Consider the following 9672-nt stretch of genomic DNA (forward strand, 5'->3'; position numbering starts at 1 on the left):
TCTGCCTCTCTCTAATACCTTCGCTTGCTCCCAAGTGCTTTGATCTCATAGCCCAAAAGAGCTTCCAGTCCCTTCCCGATGCCAGCCCGCTCCACTCGGTTCAGTGGCACAACAGCTGTTATCCCAACCATGCCCAGAAAGATAGATGTGTGAGTGTGTCTGGTGTGTATGTGTATGTCTAGTGTATGTGTGTGTCTGGTGTGTGCACATGTGTGTCTTGCATGTGTATGCCCTGTGCGTGTGTCTGGTGTGTGTGTGTGTGTGTGTGTGTGTGTGTGTGTGTGTGTGTGTGTGGTGTGTGCATCTGGCATGTGTGTGTGTATGTATGTATGTATGTGTGTATATCTGGTGTGTATGTGTGTGTGTGCCTTAGTTTCCTTTCTTTTCTTTCCTTTTGTGTTTGTTTTGCTTATTTTCTTTTACAATACCAGTGAATGAATCCAGGCACTTGCCAAGGCTAGGTAGGCAAACACTGAACCAAATCTTTTTCACCTTTCATGAGCCAGGCCCTCAGTAGGTTACCCAAGCTGGCCTTGAATTCAACCACATAGCCCAAGCAGGTCTACAATCCGCAGTCTCCTGCCTCAGCTTTCCAATGCTCTGGGATTACAGCTCTCCGTCTAACAGGGTAAAATGACTGTCTAGCTGGAGTTGCATAGCTGATGGATACTGAGGTGACTTGGCTCCTCCGGTCCTCCAGGCCTGCTTCAGAGCTTCTTTGTTGTTTGAAGGTACCTGAAGTGGAAGCAAGGTGTGTGCTGAGGGTTTGAGGGAAGGTGAGCCGCATCTGAGCTCGTTCTCAGGCTAAATCCAGCTGAGGCTGGCTGTGAGGGTGAGCTTTTACTGGAGACCCAGTGAAGCGATAGAAGGCCTGTCAGGTGCCTGTAATCCCAGCTGACGGGGAGCCCAAAGGCAGGAGGATTGTTCTATGCTACAAAGTGAGTTTTTGCTGACTGTATACCTACAGGGCAAAGCCTGGTGGCTGTGTCAGAGGTCACATGTATGCAAACCTGAATACACAGGTAGAGTCAGCTACCCCTTGAGCCATACGTTTCTCTGTCACAAACTAGAGAGAAAAACGTCACACGCCCCCTATCCCCAACAACCTAGATCGTTTAAGATTTAAACACCCAAACCAGAGGATGAAGGCTGTGGCCCATATTGTGTGGCTCTGACAAGGACCACTTCCGTGAGAGCCGGGTGGTAGCACATGGTCCTGATGAACATGGAACACGGGAGTCTGAGTCCCGGGGCACGGTTCCCACGGTATGGGAATTCCCTGCACAAAGTGTAATTTCAGTATTTAACAGGCTCAATCATGGTGGCAAACTCGGAAGAACAAGGAAGAGAACCTGTTTCGGAACGGAGTCAGAACTTGGAGAGACGGTGTTGAAGTAGAAGATCGCGCCCCTGCAGCATCTGAGCAGAAGCTCCTCAGGTGGGGTGTGGGGGGTGCCACAGCCCGGGACCCCAGCATGTGGAGCTGATGTAGGAGATCGGTGATTCAAAGGGGGCAAATGTAAATCTCAGAAGAGGAGAAGAGGAAAACGACTTTCCCTCTTCCCTAACCTCAGTTTCTTTCCTTATGCAAATATTTACCTGTCCGTGCGCTTGTGCACGTGTGCGCATGCGCACACGGAGACCCGCGTTGCTACTGCTCTTTCTCAATCTTTCTCCACCTTAAAAAAAAGAGACTTATTTATTTTATGTATATGAGCACACCTATGCCTCTTCAGATATGCCAGAAGAGGGTATCGGATCCCATAACAGATGGTTGTGAACCACCAGGTGGTTGCTGGCAATTGAACTTAAAAACCTCTGGAAGAGCGGTCAGAGCTCTTAGCTGCTGAGCCATCTCTCCAGCTCCCTCCACCCCCTTTCTGAATCAGGATCGCTCAAAGATCCCAGAGCTTGCTGATTGGCTAAACTGGCTGGCCAGCAAGTTCTGGTGCTGGGATCCAAGCCTCAGGTCCTTATGCCTGCGTGGCTAGCAGGTTCTTGGCTGATCTGTCTCCTTTGGTCCCACCAGCTTTCTTTCTACCAAGACAAAATGTATGAAATCACCACGATCTCACTCTGGCATTTATGCGAACCGAGGTGGCAGACTCCCTTAACTGGGAGTGTGTGCCTCCTCTATTGGATAATTCAGGGGTACCTTCGGTGTAGTTGGTCCCCATCATCCACACCTTCAGTGTGTGGGCTGAGTTCTGGTATATAGCCAGAGATGGGAAGCCAGGCTCAGACGCAATGCCACTATGGTTATTTCAATGGCGTTGACCGCTCTTACTGCAAGGGATGCCCGGAAAGGACACACACCTGTACTTCCAGAAGGGAGAATTTGATGACTAATTGGGTGTTTATTAGCCCATCTGTCTGTCATACACATTCTATTTAATCTCATTCTGATTTATTTATTTATTCATTCATTTATTTTGTTTTTTTCGAGACAGGGTTTCTCTGTGTAACAAGCCTTAGCTGTTCTGGACTCGCTCTGCAGATCAGGCTGTCTCAAACTCACACAGATCCACCTGCCTCTTCCTCCTGAGTGCTGGGATTGAAGGATTGCTGCACCACACCCAGCACTCATCCTGGCTTCTAACTAGCTAATGTTTTAAACACTCTGAAATGTCTCATGGCACCTTGGAAATTTATATATTCTAGATGAGCCCTAAGCATGTGGGAGGATTTAGTTGGGAGGATTTGGGGTCTCTTTATAAATATATATGCACAAACACCATTTATTTAGAAAGATGTTTGTGTTAAATTAGGTGAGAAGTTGTTTGTTGGGTTTCATTTGTTTGTTTTGGTGGTTTGAAATAGAGTTTCCCATGTAGCCCATGCAGGCTGGCCTGGAACTCCCGGCAATCCTTCTGCCTTAGCCTCCATCTTGGGTTTTTTTTTTTTGTTTTGTTTTGTTTTGTTTTGTTTTTGTTTTGTTTTGTTTTTTGGTTTTGTTTTGTTTTTTGGTTTTGTTTTGTTTTTTTTTTTTGATGATGATGAGATAAAATACCGTTTCTCAAGGGAGAAAGGATTTATTTTGGTTCATAATTCCACGTTATAGCTCATCACTATAATGAAGTCAAAAGAAGTCAAAGCAGCAAGAACTTGAAGCAGCTAGCTTCAGTTTCAGGGAGAAGTGAAGTCAATGTCACATCCACAGTGAAGAGCAAGAGAATGCAGCCATGCCAGTGCTCAAGTGGCTCTCCTGATTATTCGGTCCAGAAAGCCCAAGCACAGGGAATGATGCCGCCCACAGTGGGCAGGATGAAACCATACTCTCATCTTTCCATGAAGCCTGTGTGTGTGTGTGTGTGTGTGTGTGTGTGTGTGTGTGTGTGTGTGTGTGTGCTTGCACTTGCGCTTGTAAAAAATCTTAGGAAGGATCCTGAAATATTATAAAGACAATTACCTGGAGACAGAGGGAGTTTGTGGTAAAATATTAAATGTTTTCTGTAATGTATAAGTGGAAGAGTAGCCGAATCAAGAACATACAGATAGACAAATTCTTGCAGGAGAAGGTTGGGCCTGGTGGCTCACACCTTTGATCCCAGCACTCAGGAGGCAGAGGCAAGAGGACCTCTGGGGGTTCAAGGCCAGCCTGATCTACAAGACAGCCAGGGCTTTGTAGAAAGACCCTGTTTCAACAACAACAAAATATCTAAAGGCTGAAAACCCTTCCCTGTGGATCATCAGTACCAGCTTAAGCCATAGAACGTTCCAGTTCCCCATCCGGCTCTAACTCCACCCTTTAAGGTAACCACCATCCTAGTTCTAACTGGGTTGTACCCAATTTGCATTCTAAACAAACAACGGGGCCACCCAGTGCCTGGCTTCTTGCCCTCCACACTATACTTGAGGAAGCCACTGTTGCAGGAGAGATGCAAAAAGTATCTATCTGTTCAGCACAGACAAGGAGGGCATCCACGGACTGAAGAAAGGATGATGAACCAATGGGCTGACTGGAACTACTTACAGGAGATGAGCCCCATAAAGACAGATCTGTCCCTGGAAGTCCCTGGCACGTCCAGTCACCTGTGCATCTCGGAGCCTCTCCCCTCCTTCCTGAAGGAATGCCAGCAGGTGTGACTGTGTGAGGGTCTCCATCACTGATCACAGCACCCCTGCTGTGGTCACACCCATCCCAGTAGGGGGTGCGTGTGACTATAGCAGTGTTCTTCCTGCATATGAAGATCTGCTCAAATCCTTCCCTTACAGCGAGTATGTATTTCTTTTCTTTTCTTTTTTTTTTTTTTTTTGGTTCTTTTTTTCGGAGCTGGGGACCGAACCCAGGGCCTTGCACTTCCTAGGTAAGCGCTCTACCACTGAGCTAAATCCCCAGCCCTGAGTATGTATTTCTTACATTGAGACAATTGTCTCAAACTCCAGTGGGCATCCAGGTAGGAGAGTACATGCCTAGAATCTCAGTTCTCAGGAGGCAGAGGCAGGAGGATAGTTGCAAGTACCAGTCTAGCCCAGTCTACATATCAATTATGAGACAGAACAAACAAAAACAAGATAAGGGAAAATCAAGTGGATTTTTAAGGAAAGTTCAAAAAGCTAAATGAAGCTCTCTGGGGCGAGAAGCTCTAGGGACATGTGACTTCAGCCTGTGTGCCGGCGGCTGCAAGGCAGAATCTCTGGGTAGAGTTGATCCTGTGCACCCAGAGGAGCCTGAAGCTTGGTGAGCCCCAGTAATTTGCTCTAGCTGAACACACTGTTGAAGCCTTCCCTCCTCCAGACTAGGATCCACCTGCCCTTTGCTTTCCAGAGACTTCCATAAGGGGACACAAAGGCCACCACACTCCCAAGGAATGAATGATCAAACATGAGGTGCCCCAGAGAGTGGGTATTGTATCAGCTGACCTCACTCGAACACTCTTCCCAAGACAAGACACTCAGGCATGTGGCATGCTTCCCTCCGAGGGCACTGGCCAGCAAGGCTCAACCAGGGTGAGTGAACAAAGCCCAAGGCACACAGTGGAGAACGACTGCTTTAGAGAGACATTCCCCAGCTCAGAGCTCTGGCACCAGTCAGGCAATATTGAGGCAATAAGTCCACCTGCTCTGTGTCTTTGGGAAAGCCAGTCTCCCTCTCTGAGCCTCCGTTTCCCCAACTGTAAGATAAGGGTCATGACAAGACACATGTTACTGGGTTACTGTGAGGGCTGACAGACTTGGTAAATAAAAAACTCTCAGAGCAAAACTCAGGCTTGAGATTAGCCTCTGGTCATTTTCATAAGATGCGAAAACACACACATTAGTACACACGTGTACATGTACACATCCATACCCAGAATCACAGGTGTACAATACATATACACACAGTATACACGCGTACATGTTGATACAACCCTCATGTGTGTGCACTTGGCCCCTCTCTTAGTTGGGGCCATCAGGATATCACCACGATTATGTATGCATTTCCTGCTGCCTCCCCCAAGCCTGACCTTGGTCAGGCTTGTCCCAGGAAGGTTAGGGATGGATCCAAACAGCAACACTGAAAATCTTAACATGCTAAATCTGCCGGTGAGTTTTGTCTGCGTGAAAAGGAGCTGGGTGGGGGTTTGAACCTCCAGTTTCTGGAAGCCACAGTGTCCACATGACTGACAGGCTGCAGCTCCCAAGCCTGGACTTCTCCCTGCTGCTGGCTTGGGCTAATAGCGTACATCTCAAGGAAACTGAGTGCAGCCCCAGGTCACCGGCCTCCCTGGGCTTGGCACATGATCTGGTATTGAATCCACAGATGACTGTATCTGAGGTGACTGAGAACTGAGACTATGCGTGCTCTCTCACCCGCTCAGCCTTCCTCTGGTCCATTTTACAGAGGAAGGAAGCACGCTGGAGGACAGAAGAGGAGGCGGAGGTGGGTAGAAAGCCGACACCCCACTAAATCATCCCTCTCCACAAAGCTGCTTCTGACAGGGGGCTGCTGGAGTTGGGAGAAGCACGAGGCACTGACAGGCAAGTTCACAGGAGACCCTGGCTCTGTAGACCAGAGCTGCCTCTGAGTTCATGTTAGGTTGGCGATGGCCAGTGTATCTGTTATCTACTGATGCATAACAACTAGTCCGAGAGTCTGAGCTTAGCAGGGAGTTCATCTCTGTGAGGCAGGAAGCAGGAAGTGCCTCGGCAGGGTCTAGCGCTTGGAGCCTCTTGCAGGGAAGATAGCTGGCTAAGGCTACGGCTTCAATCTGATGCTTTGATTGTGCAAGGACTCCACATCCAGCCTTACTCTGTGGGAAGCCTGTTCCCTGCTCTGTGGGAAGCTCACAGCAGGCAGCTGGCTTCTCAGGGAGTAGAGAGAGTTCCCACAAAGAGGAGGAGGCAGTAAGAGGGAAGGAAGAGTGGCAGAGAAGGAGGGGCGGAATACCCAGAATTTTCAGACAGGTCTTTAAAGTCCGAGGGGTCTTGATCAGGGTTGCTGGGCTTTGAATGCCTCTTCTAAAAGCAGCAGCCACCTTAAGAGTGAGCTGGCAAGAGAGGTGATGTCCCGTGAGGTCCTGGGGACAGTTTCTGGAGGCAGGTACACAGAGCAGGAGCAGGGACGTGAAGGGGAACACCTAACTGTGATTTCAGGGATGAATTACCTTAGTCGATGTGAGGCCCGGGCATGATGCCAACTCTCTCCAAGTTTCCTAAAAGAACACTCAAGAACAAATGTGGAAAGATGAACATTTGTTCATTCTGTGTGGTGGTACGAGTTATCAGTACATGTTGAACTGTGCTTGATGGGACATCTTCCCTGTGTTTTGACAACAGGCCTCCCTAAGGACGCTCAGCGGAGGCGGGGTAGAGAGCACACCTGTTGGCATTTAGTCTAGGCTCCGCCCCACGGTTACCTGGCAACAGCCAGGTGTTCCTGACTCACTATTAAAGGGGCTGCTCTTCCCCTCCCCCTCCCTCCCTCCATCTCCCTCCCCTCTCCCTCCTCCTCCTCTCTCTCTCTCTCTCTCTTTCTCTTTCTCTCTCTCTCTCTCTCTCTCTCTCTCTCTCTCTCTCTCATTCTCTTCTCCTTTCCTCTTGCTCCTTACCCTCTCCCCCCTCTCTCCCCATTCTTCTCCCCCTTCTCTCCATGTGCTCATGGCCCACCCCTACTCTCTCTTTCTCCCTTTTCCTCCCTCCTTGCCTCTCTCTGTCTCTACTGCCCCCTCAACTCCCCTCCCCATGCCCTAAGTAAACTCTATTCTATACTATATCGTCCCGTGGCTGGTACCTCAGAGGGGAGGGATGCCTCAGCATGGACCTGCAGACACCCCTTTCCCCCACACCATACCACACCTCCACCAAACCTATTCCTTCCTTCTTATCTCTTTATAAAACACAACGCCACCCCTCCCCCAACACGCGATGACCTCAGCCTCCTCAACTGACACCCAGGGACACATGTGTCGTGTCTGACGTGACAGCGAAAGCTCATGGGACCAGACACCTGGGATCGGTGGAGGATCACGTCTAACACCTAGATGCTGAGCAAGCACAGTCAAGGCTCTTCCTCCTGAGGTAGGTCAGGAGGTTCAGAATGAGGCAAGCCCCTTCCCAGACATGGGACCCTTACTTGGGCCATACCCCAGCCACAGTGAAGCCACAGTGAAGCCACAGCTGGCCTCCTGTCCTTGCTCCCTGACTTCCTCATGTTCTCATTATGTGCAGAACTGTACGTGACGGGCAGCTTCCCTGGGCTTGGACAACAGAGAAGGTGGGAGACCACCCTGCTCCTCACCGAACCTCATTCTGTGGAAATGAACTCTTCCCAGGCTGTCTGATTTTGCTTCTCTCTTGCTTTCTTTAGCTCAGACTGGCCTCAAATCTGTATCAACCTTCCCGCCTCAGCCTCCCAGGGCCTGAGATAAATGGCTTGAACTACTATACATGGTTCTGAGTTCAACTTTGCCAAAACTCTCCTGTGACCTCAGTGTGGGCACTGGCCTGGACAGTAGGGCCAGGCGGGTGAGTTACCCGCTGCTGGCTTTTTAACCTAAGCTCAGCTCTTCATCTGGGTTGATGTTCTCCCAGGATTAGAACTCTGGCAATTGGTGCAACTGTACACAGTCATACACATCACTCGTGTGACAGATGACATTCATCGTTTGCCTCTGGACCAAAGATGTCCTAGCATGGCAGCTCAGAGCTCTCAGCCCTGGGGTGAGGCGGCCTCGGGAGAGCTCTGGGGTAGGAACATCAACATGTACTGAAGACATGGACCTACCCTCTGGCCTTGTTCTTCTGCCTCTAAAACATTCCCCAAAACTGATCCTGGAGAGAGAGGAAAACTGGGACCCAAAGGCCACTCAGCCAGCACTGTGCTTGTTGTTCACACATAAGTACCCAAGCTTGATCCCTAGATAATTTGGCAAAAAGCCCTGTGGGAGTGCATGCCTTTGATCCCAGCACGGGAAGGTAGACACAGGGCAATCTCTGGGCCTCAGTGGTCAGCCAGCGAAGCCTAATTGGCCAGCTCCAGATCTCTGTGAGAGAATAAGTCTTAAAAAACAAAACAGGGGCTGGGGATTTAGCTCAGTGGTAGAGCGCTTACCTAGGAAGCGCTCTACCCTGGGTTCGGTCCCCAGCTCCGAAAAAAAGAACAAAAACAAAACAAAACAAAACAAAACAAACAAACGAACAAAGCTTTCCTTTCACTTACACATGTACCTGCACACATACGCATCTATACCCTCCCCCTCACCCCCAATAGTGAAGAGAACGCTAGGGCTGCTCATCTCTGCAGGAGACAGGGCTCACATCTTAGTAGCTTGTCAGTGTGCTCTGTCCTGTGTGCACGTGAAGCCTGCCACTCTGAAGTATCCATCTACAATCCTTTCCCTGCCTCTCACTCTACCCCTGAGCTCTCCCAAGGCCACCCCGCCGTCCAAGGTTGAGGGTGCTGAGCCCTCATGTTAATGATGTCTTAGGCGCAGAGGCACGTGGTGGATGTCATCTGTCACATGAGCGGTGCGTGTGACTGTGTACAAACTGCACCAGCATCGCACCTCCTAGGCATAGGGAGGTCCGCAAAGCTGCCTCAGAGGTTTGCGGGAGGAGGTTGGCTGTTAACGTTAAACACTGTTGAAATTTCTCTTTTGGGAGAAAATGCCCAAACGCCAAAATAGCAATGGAAAGTAAAAATAGAGTGGAAAGTAAAAGAACCCAAGTGCCTGCACCGGCCCCTGACTTCTTCTTTTTTTTTTTTTTTTTTTTTTTTTTTTTTTTTTTGGTTCTTTTTTTCGGAGCTGGGGACCGAACCCAGGGCTTTGCACTTCCTAGGTAAGCGCTCTACCACTGAGCTAAATCCCCAGCCCCGGCCCCTGACTTCTACCTGAACACAAAACCTAAACGCAGAGAATTGCAGGAGGATACGCAGTCAAAGGTGGGGGTGGAGATGTCAACCGGGCGAAGTACGCATGCTCAAGCTCCCAAGGCAAGGCTGTGTCTCCTGGACAGCGCCGTAGCAGCTGCAGTGCCACGGCTGGGCCAGATGGGGTCTCCCTCGATCCGCGATCTTCTGAGAGCCTGCTCAGCAAGCCACCAGAGAAGCAAGGCCACAGGCCACAGCGCCTCCCGAGTCTTCACCAAGCTGGTTGGTATCTTTATCTCCCAGCCTCAGTCTCTGTGCCGCCCTGGAGCTGGTCAGGATCAGGCAATGGCTACATAAGCACCCAGGCTGGAGCGGCAGCT

The 9672-nt window shown here is 49.8% G+C and overlaps 1 long non-coding RNA gene across 1 annotated transcript; it reads right to left on the reverse strand.

Annotated features, from left to right (window-relative positions):
- Positions 1-456: 456 nt before the first annotated feature.
- LOC102550418 (uncharacterized) lies at positions 457-6832 on the reverse strand. The gene is made up of 3 exons (XR_015644341.1): positions 6588-6832; positions 1600-1679; positions 457-735 (listed from the first exon to the last, which is right to left on the reverse strand). It is a non-coding gene; the product is annotated as an uncharacterized LOC102550418 (long non-coding RNA).
- Between the last annotated feature and the right edge of the window lie 2840 nt (positions 6833-9672).

This window comes from Rattus norvegicus, chromosome 19 (assembly GCF_021556685.1).
Source record: "Rattus norvegicus strain SHRSP/BbbUtx chromosome 19, alternate assembly SHRSP_T2T, whole genome shotgun sequence".
NCBI lineage: Eukaryota > Metazoa > Chordata > Mammalia > Rodentia > Muridae > Rattus > Rattus norvegicus.